This window comes from Sminthopsis crassicaudata, chromosome 2, assembly GCF_048593235.1.
Source record: "Sminthopsis crassicaudata isolate SCR6 chromosome 2, ASM4859323v1, whole genome shotgun sequence".
Lineage (NCBI taxonomy): Eukaryota > Metazoa > Chordata > Mammalia > Dasyuromorphia > Dasyuridae > Sminthopsis > Sminthopsis crassicaudata.
Window position 1 is genome coordinate 147,043,091 of NC_133618.1, and position 14,011 is coordinate 147,057,101.

General features: G+C 36.5%; 1 protein-coding gene across 1 annotated transcript in view; it reads right to left on the minus strand.

The window, feature by feature from the left end:
• The window catches only part of FZD3 (frizzled class receptor 3), a 79,532-nt gene that overhangs the window by 64,838 nt on the left and 683 nt on the right, over nucleotides 1–14,011 (minus strand). The window lies entirely within an intron of this gene.

The following is a 14,011-nucleotide window of genomic DNA, read 5'->3' on the forward strand; positions in this document are numbered from 1 at the left end:
AAGGGAACTTAGATGTTCTGGTCCAACTTTTCATTTTATAGTCGAGGAAACTAAGGCCTAGAGAAATTAAGTAACTTGCCCAGAGTCACACACATTAAATAACAAAGCTGGAACTTGAACCAGGTCCTCTAACTCAAAATCCAGCATTTTATATCATAATATACTTAAAATGAAACCAAGAAAGATGAAGTGATTTCCAATGGTCAGATTGTTATCGTTTGTCCTTCCTTTGGAAGAAGACCATAACATTAGGGTTCCAGAATGAAGGACAAATGACAACAAGACATCAGGATGTTGAGGCCATGACAAGCAAGTAAACTGGATTTAAGTGAAGAAGGGCGGGACACAGTCACCAGTCTCATTTTCCCCTCCAGACACAGATCAAGAAGACTAAAGATGGCCCTGGATACAATGGAAGACCTAATGGGGCAGATAACAAATTTGTAGCAGAGCTGGGATTTGAACCCACCTCTTCTGCTTCCAAATTCAACGGTCTTTTCATTTTGTTATGCTAATTATTCTATTTTATCTTAAAAAGTCATTAAATATTAAAAAGTGAGTAAGATCTTTGCTTTTCAGACAAATATCCAGGCAGGAATCTTCCAAGAGAGATGTCTGGCTTTTAGGGACTGGCATCCTTAAGAGTTTTTTCCAATGTTTAGATCCTAATTGTGCCAACTAAATAGTAAACTCCCTGAGGTGATTAGGAACCTTAGATTTCTATTTCTTTGTATTTATTTTTGGCAAGAAGTTGGAAAAAGGTGGGAGAGAGCTTTTGTTTTCTAAGGGAGACAGCATTAAAAAATTCCCTGGAGGCAATCTAAATAGGTGTGATATTCCAATCTGATTTGACTGGAACAGCACCCAGATTTCTAGAGTCTTCCCAAAGGATTTTGAGAGTTTTGTTTTTGTTTTTCAGAAGGCTGCTGAAAAGTAGCTGTGTAGTCTTGTTCTTAAACACACTTGAAATACTAGGAAAGGACATCCTCAGAAAAGACCATCTAACAATAGGTATCTTCCACTTCCTCTCTTCTTAATTCTCTGCAATCTGGCTTCCACTTTCAACCACTCAACGGAAACTGCTCTCTCCAAATTTAATTAATTGACAAATTTAAGGTCTTTTCTCAATCCTCATCCTTCTTTATTTTTCTGCAGGCAGATCATCCTTTTTTCCCTTAAAACTCTCTTCTCTCTAGGTTTTTGGAACGCTATTCTCTCCTGGTTCCCCCTTTCTCTCTCCCCTATATCTGACTGCTTCTTCCCAGATCCTTTCTAAGATTCCAGGTCAGACTGGCTAAATATAGTCCCAAAGGACTGGGTCTTAGGCTATACTATTTCAAAAGGTGTTTTCATTAGCTCCCATGATTTCGATGATCTATGCTGATGATTCTCAAATCCTTTCCTGATCTCTTGCCTTGCCTACTAAATATCTCAAACTGGATGTTCTTTAGACGGATTTAACATGTCGCTTAAACATTTCCAAATTATTACTATAGAAGGTACGACCATCTTTCCAGTCATTCAGGCTTGGAACTCAATGCCATTTTCAATTCCTCATTCTTATCCCTCACATTCAATCTGTTGCCAAGGCCAGCCAATTCTGCCTCTATGATCTATCTTTCACAAGTTCCTTTTCTCTCTTCTTTTACTGCAACCATCTTAGTCCTTATATCATCCCCAAGTCTGGACTATTACAACAATGAGCACATTGCTGTAGTAAACTGGTCAAGCTACCATAGCTTTTTCCCCACCCCAGTCCAACCTCCACTCAACTGTCAGTGATATTCCTGAAGTATTATACAACCATGTCCCTCCACTCCACCAGCAAATCAATAAACTTCAGTTGCTCCCTCTCACCTCCAGGATGAAATATAAAATCTTCTGTTTGCCTTTCAAAGCCATATATAATCTAACTTTCTCCCCCTACCTTTCCAGACTTCACATATCCCAAAATCCTATGTCCTAGTGAATACATGGAATAGCCTCTTGTAATAACAAAGTATTCCTAGGAATACCTATACTCCTAACTCCTGGAATTTTCACTGGCTGTTTCTTCATGTATAGAATGCTCTCTCTCATCTCTACTATTTAATTTCAGTTAAAATCTCACTTTCTACAGGAAAAGTTTCCCAGCTCCTTTTAATTCTAGTGCCTTCCCCCTGTTGATTATTTCTTATTTATCCTATATATAACTTTTTTTTGGTACATAATTGTTTGTATATTGTCTCCCTGCATGGAATTGTGAAGTCCCCCAGTATAGAGAGCATCTTTTGCCTTTCTTTGTATTCTCAGCACTTAGTATAGTGTCTGGTACATAGGAAGCATCTAATAAATGTTTATTTATTGATAGATAACCAAGGAAGTTGTCAGCCTAAAGGTATTTGGAGTTTAAAATCATATTCATTTACTAGCAGTAGAACCTAGAATAAATCACTTCACCTCTTCTCAGTAAAATCTTGACAAATGGCCATTTAAAAACTCTAGGGGAAAATCTCCAATGATCAGAAATTGACTACTTCTTTACAAAGCCTGATTGACTTTTGATTTAAAGATTTCATAATATCAAGGCAAAAATCTCTTTGTTACTTCTACCCATTTGTTCTTTAAAGTCAAGCAAAACAAGCAGAATTCCCCCTGCCACCCAAGGCAGACCTTCATATATCTAAAGACATTCATCATGTTCCATTATATCTTCTTAAGAGCTTCTTCAAGTTAAAAATAACCATTTACTTTACTGGATCCTCCTATAGTAATATTTCAATACACTTTCACTATCCTTTCCTTGCCACACACCTAATATAAGTTGCATCATTTGAGTTTCTTCTACTAGATTCTTATTAATATCTTATCTAAAATGTGTTCCCCAAATCTGAACACAGCTATAATTAGGGCACAATAACACAAAACTATAATTGCACATTTTTCTTTTAAAATGGGCTAAGACATGATGAATGTGGAAATACATTTAGAAGAATTGCACATGTTTAACCTATATCAAATTGCTTATTGTCTCAGGGAGGGGTAAGAAGGGAAGGAGGGAAAGAAATTTGGACACAAGGTTTTGCAAAGGTTAATGTTGAAAACTCTTTGATTTCTAACATATATAAAGAACTGTGTCATATTTATAAGAATACAAGTCATTCCCCAATTAATAAATAGTTAAGGGATTTAAACAATTTTCAGATGATGAAATTAAAGCTATCTATAGTCATATGAAAAAATGCTCTAAATCATTCTTGATTAGAGAAATGCAAATGAAAACAACTCTGAACTCCCACCTCACACCTCTCAGATTGGCAGTTAAAAGACAATGATATCTTGATGACAGGAAAAATGACAAGAAAAGATGATAAATGTTGGAGGGAATGCAGGAAAACTGGGAAACTGATCCATTGTTGGTGGAGTTATGAAATAAGCCAACTATTTTGGAGAGCAATTTGGCATATCCTTTGTCCCAGTAGTGCCATTACTGGATCTGTATTCCAAGAAAATCATAAAGGAGGGAAAAGGACCTGCATGTGCAAAAATATTTGTGGCAGCTCTTTTTGTGGTAGCAAAGAAATGGAAAATGAATAGATGCCCATCAATTAGGCAATGGCTGAATAAGTTATGGTACATGAAATTTATGGAATATTATTTTTCTATTAAAAATTATAAACAAGATGATTATAGAAAGGCATGGAATGTTTTACATGAACTAATGCTGAATGAAACAAGCAAAACCAGGAATACATTGTACACAATAACAGCAAGAATGTGCAGTGATCAACTATGAAAGACCTGGTTTTTCTCAGTGGTTCAGTGATCCAAAGCAATCCCAATAGACTTTGGACAGAAAATGACATCTGCATCCAGAAGAAAAACCATGGAATATGCTATGTTCACTTCTTTTTTTCTGTTTGTTTGTTTTTTAATCTCTCCCATTTTTTTCTTTTATTCCGATTTTTCTCTCCTAATATGATTCATAAAGCAATGTGAATTAAAAAGAAAAAAAATTTTTGCTAAATTTAGAAAAATAAAATACCAATGGAAAAAATTTAAATGGGCTAAGATTGTATTAGCATTTTGGATGGGAGGCTTGATTTGGTTTGGCTTGGCTTCCAGGATCCAAAGAAGAAAGTTTGGATAATCTGGAATACTTACTTGAAAGACCTGAATCTCAGAAGCTTATTTTAAATCCTTGTACTCTCCTACAACTGTCAGAGGGACAGAAATAAAGTAGAGCTATTTATGTACTTGATGGAACTGAGAAAGAATATTCCAAATTAAAGAAGTGGGAGAACTGCTGGACATATATCCCAAGGAAGTCAATAGTAAAAATAAAGGTCCTGTATTTTGATAAAAATCAATTGATGTGGATACTTTTGTCTCCTGGAGCAAACTGTAACCTATCTATAGTCTCTAATTTTGTGGGCCTCTTGTCAATGAAATAAACCTAGGGCCTCCCTTTAGTTGTTTTTTTTTTTTTTTTTTTTTTTTTACATGCATATAACATTCACAGCAGAATTTTTGTAGTGGTTAAAAAAAAAAAGAAAAAGAAAAAGAAAATCCAAACCCAACAGACTAGAACAAAGTAGTAGTCCACTGAATGGGGAAGTAGATGAACAAAGAGGAATACCTGAATATAACAGAACATGATTAAATCATAAAAATTAATGACAACAAGGGGTCTAGAAATATGGGAAAGTAGAGTCTAAATGATGAAAGGCAAGCAAAGCAAAATGAAGGAAACAAAAAATGAAAGGAATAATAAAAAAAACCCATTAGATTATAGATTAAATGCAATGTTCAATCTTCATCTTAGAGAAATGATGATATATAATTACAAGGGAGGGTTTAATGGGAAAGGAAAATTTGGGTTCAGAAGTACTTTTGGTAATTTGGATAAATACTTTTGTATTAGTGAAAAAAAAGTTTTAAAGAAGGTGCAGGGAGGGAAGAGTGTTAGGAAGAACAAGTTAGGGAAATATCTATTTGAAACCAAGATCTAATGTAATATGCAATAGAAAAACATTTAGAGTAATTTACACTAAAAACATAAAAAAAAATTTAAAAAAAGGCAATCAACCCACCTTCAACAATTTTGGGGGGCATAGTTTATAAAATGTTAAGTTATAACAAGAAACAGTCAAGAGATATAAGGACTGGCAGTTAAGAAATTACTGTAATGGCAACTAATTTAGAAGAAAAATGAACAAGTGGTCCCATTTCATCTCATCTTCTCCAGAAAATGACTCCTTCTAACATCCCTACTTTCTTGCAAATCTTCACAAAATTTCTCTTTTCCCTGCTTCCCTACTGTCTACAAAACATACCCATTCCTCTTCCATCCTTAAAAGAACTCTCACTTGATTCAACCATCTTTGATAGCTACCACCATATCTCTCTCCTCCCTTTTGTAGCTAAAATGCTCAAGAAGACTTCCACTTCCTTTCCTCTCTCTTTCTCCTTAACTCTCTTAAGTCTGAGGTCCATCCTCATTGATCTAAAACTGCTCTCTGCAAAGTCACTAATGGTTTCCTAATTTCTATATTTAACTATTCTCAATCTTTATGTTTTTGACTTCTCTGAAGCCTTTGACACTGTCAAAGCCTCTTTTCTTGATAGCCTCTTCTCTCAAAGATTTTGTGACAATTTTCTGTGTCTGTTTTCTTTCCTATCTATTTGATGGATTCTTTTCAGTTCCTTTGCTGGATCATCAATTAGGTCTTTTACACTAACAGTAGATATACCCTCAAGCTTCTGTCTAGGACCCTCTTCTCCATCTATACTATTTCACTTGGTGATCTCATCAGCTCCCATGGTTTCAATTATCATCTCAATGCTGATGATTTTCAAATCTATTTATCTATATGTAACCTATCTCTGGACCCCCAGTCTTACATTTCCAAATGCCTTTGGGACCTCTCAAATAGGATGTTAAGAAGATATCTCAAGTGTAACAGTAACAAATACATCATGGCCCCAGACAAACTTCTTCTCTTTCTCCTGAAAAACTCATCCATCTTCATATAAATTCTCTATTATTGTCAAAGACTCCACCATCATTCTAGTCACCTAGACTGCAACCCCACATCATCGTCAACTTACTCACTCCAATCAGTAGTCAAGCCCAGTTGATTCTACTTCCTTCTTCACAATTTTTTTACATATCTTTATCACTTCACTGCTATTGAAACAGCATTCTGGTTTATCTCCTTGCCTCAAGTGTCTCCACAATCCAGATCATCCCCCTCTCAATTGTCAAGCTGAACTTCCTAAGGTGCAGGTCTGACCATGTTACAATGCCCTTCTCTCTCCTTTAATAAACTTTAGAAGCTCTTTATTGCCTAGAGCAGGGGTCCTCAAACTACGGCCGATCTGGCCCACTGAGGACGTTTACGCGGCCCACCGGGTTATGGCAAAATCAGACCAGAAGTGAAGTTCGACTTTAACTCGCGTTAGCAACGCACATTTCCGGCACTGGGCTGAGGTGGTGGAGACAGAGTGTGAGGCAATACCGAGGTGAGGTGAGTTCCCAGACTGGGGTGTATGATGTGGGGAAGGGAGAATGATGTAGAAGATGAAGAACTGATGGCCCACAGCCTTGTAAAAAGTAAGGGAAGCCACCACAATAGACAAGTGTGAGGGATGTACAGTGCATGCTGCGCATGTTGCGGTACTGACTGCTATTGTTGCCCAGAGTGAGGCTCCTGATACCAGGCCGTGGCCCTATACCCATAGTGACCTCATGTCTGGCTGCTGTGGTCATCAGTTTTATCATTGTGTGTATGTTCTGTACTTTCATAAAGAGATGGAATATTGCTAACAAATGTCATCACCTTATAATCACTGGAGGTCTGACCTTAGTGTACTCCCCACTTATCCTGAGTATGAGGGGGTGCAGAGCTGGTGCATTGCTTCATCCCCCTCCAGATTCTTAAGGTCCCCATACACTTGTGCAGCTTCAAGTCACATGATGACCTCCCCCGGAAGCCCCAATGTACAATTTGTAATTGAAGCTCATTCTGCACATAAAATATATCACGCAGGTATATACATATATGCACAGTCTTGCCTGCAATTATGATAAATTACCAGTGCAGCACGTACAATCATGCAGCGCTGGATTATGAGAATTGATCCCAGGATTCAGAGGAAGCCAGGGCATGTGGGAGGGCCGCCTGAGTGGTAACTTGTGTGCAGTGAAGGTCTGAAGCGGAGAGAGGGTGCAAGAAACAGAGGCATCACAGCACAGAGGCAGCTTGGAGGAAGTTGGGCATTGAAGTCTGTATGTCTCTGTGTGGGCAAAGTTATTGCTGTATATTGTTTTTGTGATGCTGTACATATATATATATATTTTACTAATAGCAATTTGGAATCCCTTAGAAATAATGATGTCAAGAAAAAGAAAAATTGACTTGGAGTGTAGGATATTCAAAGAACAGTGGGCTTATGATTACTTTTTCATGCAATACAAGGAAAGAGCTGTATGTCTGATATGCCAGAATATAGTGTCTGTGTTCAAAGAATATAATTTGCATCGACACTATGAAACTCAACATAAAGATAAATATGATTGTTTGGTTGGAGAAGTGAGAAAAGATAAAATATTAAAACTGAAAAATACATTGACAACTCAGCAAAATATTTTTGTGAAACAGAAGCAGCTAAATATTTCATCACTGCGACCAAGTTTTCAAGTTGCCAAGCTAATATCATGCACTGGCAGACCATTCATGGAGGGAGATCTTATTAAAGAATGCCTTCTTTCTGTTGCCAAAGAGATGTGTCCAGAGCAGGCCACTTTATTTAGTACAGTGAGTCTTTCAGGACCAACAATTACATGGAGGATTGAAGAAATGGGAGACAATCTGCATCAGCATTTGCAAAACTCCACAAAAAAATTTCTTATTTTTCCTTGGCACTCGAGGAAAGCAATGATGTTCGTGATTCTGCACAACTTCTAATTTTTATTTGTGGGATGAATGATTATTTTGAAGTTATAGAAGAGCTTGCTGCACTGCAAAGCATCAAAGGAACAACTACAGGAGAGGATATCTATGAAAAGGTTTGCTAAACTATGAATGGTTTGGAGCTGGACTGGGCTAAACTAGCCAGCATGACAACTGATGGCGCCCCTAGCATGGTGGGGTCTAAGAAAGGAGTAATTGCACGCATTAACCAAGAGATGGACAAACATAACCATTCTCATCTAATAGCCATACACTGCCTCATCCACCAACAAGCGCTGTGTAGTAAATCACTGAGTGGGACTCTGTTATGAAAATTGTGGTATCTTGTGTTAACTTCATTAGAGCTAATGCAATAAATCACAGACAACTTCAGGAATTTCTGTCTGAGCTAAATGTTGGGTATGAAGATGTTTTATATCACACTGAAGTCCATTGGCTGAATTGAGGGAGAGTTTTGAAACGTTTCTATGACTTCCACAGATTACAACTTTTCTGCCTTCAAAAAACAAATTAGTACCAGAGCTCAATGATGCAGAATGGAAATGGCACCTTGCCTTTCTGACAGATATAACAGAACTACTCAACAATTTCAATACGCAATTTCAAGGAAAGGGGAAGCTTGTCTGTGATATGCAATCACATGTCAAAGCATTTGAAGTAAAATTATGCTTCCTCATTAAATAAATGAAGGAGGAAAATTTCTGCCATCTCCCCACAAGTCAAAATCTTTTAGCAGAAAAACCGTGATTGCATTCCCAAACAAAACATGTGTGGATTGGAAAAATTGCAAAAGGAGTTCCAATTTAGATTTAAAGACCTTCATTTCCATGAACAGGACATACAGCTTTTTCATAACCCATTTTCTATTGACATTGAAAATGTGGATACAATTTACCAAATGGAACTGGCTGAACTGCAGAATTGTGACTCTCTGAAAGCCACATTCAAGTCAAGCAGCCTTCATAATTTCTATGCATCTCTCCCCTCTGAGACATATCCTCATCTCAGGAACCATGCACTCAAAATGGCAACCATCTTTAGCAGCACTTATGTCTGAGAACAGACTTTTTCTAGAATGAAACATTTGAAATCTCCAACCAGATCAAGACTAACAGATGCACACTTGCATCACTTGTTACGACTAGCAGTGACAAATATAGAACCAGACATTGACCATCTCATTAGCCAAAAGCAGGCCCATAGTTCTCATTGAAATACTGGTAAGTTTGTTGATTTAACTTTACTTCATTTTAAATATTGCATTTGTTCCCATTTTGTTTCTTCACTTCAAAATAAGATATATGCAGTGTGCATAGGAATTTGTTCATAGTTTTTGTTTTTACTATAGTCCGGCCCTCCAACAGTCTGACTGATAGTGAACTGGCCCCCTATTTAAAAAGTTTGAGGACCACTGAAGTTAAAATATAAAATCTTGCATTAAGCTTTTAAAGTCCTTTATAATTGATTCCTTCTTACCATTCCAGTCTTTTTACAGCTTACTCCCTTCCATGTACTCTACAATCCAAAAACCATTGGCCTCTTTGCTGTTCCTAGACAAGACACTTCAATCTCCCTAATTAGCACATTTTCACTGGCTTCCCCCTGTGCCTGGAATTTTCTCTCCTCACCTTGCTTCCTTCCTTTCCCTGATTTCAAGTATCAGCTAAAATCCAACCTTCTGCAAGAAGTCTTCCATAATTCTCCTAAATTCTAGTGATTTCCCTCTGAGATTATCTCCAATTAACCCTGTATTTTGTTTGTAGATAGTTGTTCTCACATTGTCTCCCTTGGGAGAGTGAGCTTCTTGAAACAATGTCTTTTTGCCTTTTTTTTTTTTTTTTTTTTTTTTTGTTATAACTTAGCACAGTATTGGGCATGTAACTGACATTTAAAAATACTTATTGACTTGACTTGAAAAACAGTAATTAAGAGATTGATTTAAAGAAAAATAAAAATGGAGGGAAAACATTAGCAAGTAATAGATTAAATATTGAATCATGGATAACATGATTGCATATGTAGAAAAAACCTAAACAAATTAGTCAAAGATTGAGATAATAAATGACTAGTGAGGTGGTAAGATACCAGATGATGTCATAAAATATCACCCACATTTTTATGTCATTAAAGCAAAAATATGGAGAAAAAAGCAAAAAAAAAAAAAAAGGAGAAAAATCCTATTAATAACATCAAGATGCAACAAATACTTAAGCATTAACCTTCAGAAACAGAAGATTTATATAAAAATAGTTCTAGCCAACAGAGTGAAAAGTCAGTATCTTCTAAATTAATTTATAGTTTTGACATATGACCAACATTTCACTGAATTAGAAAAAAACCAACAAAACTTAAATAGAAAGCAAACAGGTGATAATATTAAAGGAAACCATTTTAAAATGATGAAAGTGAATTTGGTCTGCCAGGATTCAAAAGAAACTATAAAGCAAAAATTATCAAAACTACTAGATATTAGTTTGTTTTTTTTTTAAAGTAAACACACGCATATAACCTTCCCTGCACCTCCTACTATTCAACAATTTAAATTCTACAATTTCAAGATGAGATGGAATCTCTGACAGCAATGGGACTATGTCTTGGTAAGGATTTATATAGCATCTATTTGTAAATATGTCATTCCTAAATTGTGTTTTAGAAAAAGAGGTGAAGGGAAAAACCTGTTTATTCAATAAGGATTAATTAGATACCTTCTATGGACAAAGCAATTTGCTAAATTCTGGGAATAGAATGACACAATGAAAAATAGTCCTATCCTTATGGCATTTAAGATTGTGTGTGTGTGTGTGTGTGTGTGTGTGTGTGTGTGTGTGTGTGTGTGTTCTGGTGAACAGAGTTGAGGAGTAGGAAAAGATAGAAGAGAGTGGAATACAACATTTATACTGATATACAGTAAGTGGAGGAAAATTTGAAGAGAGGAAGCACTGACAACAACTGACAACTTTAAGAAAGGCTGCCTAGAATAAGTGGCATCTGATTCCTGCCTTTCCAGGAGAAAGAAAATACAATGTCAAACTCAAAAAAAAAGTATTCCAGTTTGGCTGGGATAAAGTGCTTGTGGGAGACACTACTAAACTGAAGGGTTACATTTTATAGTTGTATACTGGACACTATTCTCTTATTTTTCTCAACACTTCTTAAATTATCTCATCAATACAAGTGTCATCTCTAATCAGATTCACACATTTATATACCCAGCTAATTTTTCTTTTTAAATCAAGTCCTGCTTGACTCCTCAACCGAAATACCCTGTAGATTTCTCAAGTTTAACACATAAAAAAAATTCAGTAACTTTTCCTCAAAGCCCATCTTCCCTCCAACTATTCTTATTTTTGTGGAAACCTTTTTTCTAGTCACCAAAGTTTTTAACTTTGGAATCATCTTTGACTCTTCCTCACTTCCTTTATCCAATTGATTCCCAAGTTTTATGATTTCTTATCTCTGCAATATGTCCTATTTGTTCCCTTATTTCCAGTCACATAGTCTTTTGCATTAATTTTGACCCTCACCAACTTCCCTCATTTTAACAGCCTAATTTCCTTCTACCTGTCTCCTCCTCTGACCCATTCTCCACAAATATGACAAATTACTATTCCTACCAATTAAACATTTGATCATGTCACTCAATCCTACTAAAAAATCTTCCTATTACCTCTAGAAAAAAATATAAGTTCCTTAACTTGGCATGTAGAACCATCCAAAATATGGCTCCTGCCTTCCTTCACAACATAATTCAATATACTTTCTCTTCCCACATTCTTGTATCTAGTCAAAATGACTTAATATCATATTACTCTTAATATTATATTTTATCTCTTACCTTTGCACAAGTGATACCTTACATCTAAAATGATTTTCTTCCTCACTTGATCTTATAGACTTGTTGCTTTCAATTCGCTTAGGTATTTCCAGCTAAAGACTTTTACTGATCTCCCCATTTAGCATTCTCCTTAAAATTACTCCTTAATTACTCTCCTTAAAATAAATGCTATTATACTTAACATTACAAATTCCTCCTCTCCCTCCCTACAAAAGTCATAACCTCTGACCAACTCATCCTCATAAGTTAACAAAGAAGGAAAAAGCTGCTTGAAGTGAAGCAAGTTAAACTGATGGATCCATAATAACCAACTTCTTCTAACCTCAAATAACACTCGTCTTAATTATGCTCTTATTCTATTCTACTTTACAATCATGGAATAGTATTACATGTTTGTGTATGTGCTGAATTCCCCCAGCTTGGTTCTATGAAGGGTTAGGACAATGTTTTTTTTTTTTTTTAATTATAGTTTTTTATTTACAAGATATATGCATGGGTAATTTTTCAGCATTGACAATTGCCAAACCTTTTGTTCCAATTTTTCCCCTCCTTCCCCCCACCCTTTCCCTCTGATGGCAGGTTGACCAATACATGTTAAATATGTTAAAGTTAAATACAATATATATATATATATATATATATATATATATATATATATATATACACATTAGGACAATGTCTTAATTAATTTTGGATTTAGCTAAAACTTGCACATAATAGATAAGAGAACCATGAACAATGCTTGGAATGAAGGTTGCATTTCAAATAAAATCTTATATATTCGATAGAATTTTGCATATTAGTATAATGTTTTATTTTAGCACAAATTCAAGAAAAAATTAGGAGAGCCTTCACTTCTTTAATTGATGTAACTTTTTTTGTTCATCCCTGCCTCCTGGCTTCCTTCAGGTCTTAGCTAAAGACCCACCTTCTACAAAAAGCTTTTCCCATTTCCCTTAATGTTAGTGCTTTGCTTCTTCAATTCATTCTGTAGTGTAGATAATATATTTTGTTTGCTTACTGTGTTCCCCATTAGATAGGCAAGTTTTGCCTTTCTTTATATCTTTAGACCTCAGCCCATTACCTTGAATGTAGTAGAAGGTACTTAACAAATGCTAAGTGGGTGATGGGATACCAAATTGTTTATATGGGCAGAAAAGGAAAGATAGCAATTTGCATTTTAGGAGGGAGTACCCAGTAGATAAGATCATAAACCCATTCAGATCCTAAGAGAGATCTGAAGAATTGTTTGAACTGCAGATTTTAAGGGGTTTGAGGGAAGTTCAGGTGGAATTAATTACAGCAGGTCCCTTCAAGTAGATGCAAGTCACTTTAAAAAAAAACATATCCTTTTACTGGAGACTGAGTAAAGAAGAGATCATCTACAAGTCCTTTCTTTCAAGTGATTTGGGGGCAGGACTATGTGATTTTTACTCTAACATCTCCAAGACTCCTCAGAGTCTAATTCTTTTTTTTTTTTTTTTTTTTTTTTTTTTTTTTTTTTTGGTTTGAGAATAGAGAATCTCTGGAGGGGAAAAATCATGTTTAAGGTCGAGAAGGATGATTAGAAAATGATAGGTAATTACTATTTAATGGTAGAACTAATGATTTCCCCTCCCCCTCCTGACTTTTCCAGCCTATAGTTAGTGAAGTACGGGGAGAAGGTTCTAACAAAGCTGCTTGTTTCCCAGTCAGTGTAGCTTTGCACCCAGATTCTAATCTGTATAAAATTTTACACGACCATCTTTAGAGCGCTGTGCCCGATGCACCTGTCTCACTCTGAGTAACCGGAATTCGAAATGTACACTCTTCCCAGCGCCGGACCCCCTTCAGGGAAGGCTGCTTCCGAACTTAAAGGTCTCGGGTCTGTCTATCCGGTCCACACCGCGTGTTTACTGATACCCACAAAGGCTGTTCCCCGGGGCTGAACGCTCGTCTCCATCCCATCCCAGCACAAAAACTCAAGGAGGCCTCAAAAGAAAGAAGTCTGGCGGGGGGGTCCGGAGTTTTCTGAGAGGAGCCAGGGTCTTAAACAGCCCACTAGGGATGCTTGGCCATTATTCCTCCAGCCATTTACTAACCGCAACCTTTTATTCCGGCGCTACCTGCTAAGTTATTGGTCACAAACACCATCCCACCCACCCCAGGAAGCGGCGACCCGTTCTAGGAGGAGGCGCCCACGGCTCGGGGAAAATGCACCCAGATGGGGTCCAAATATTCC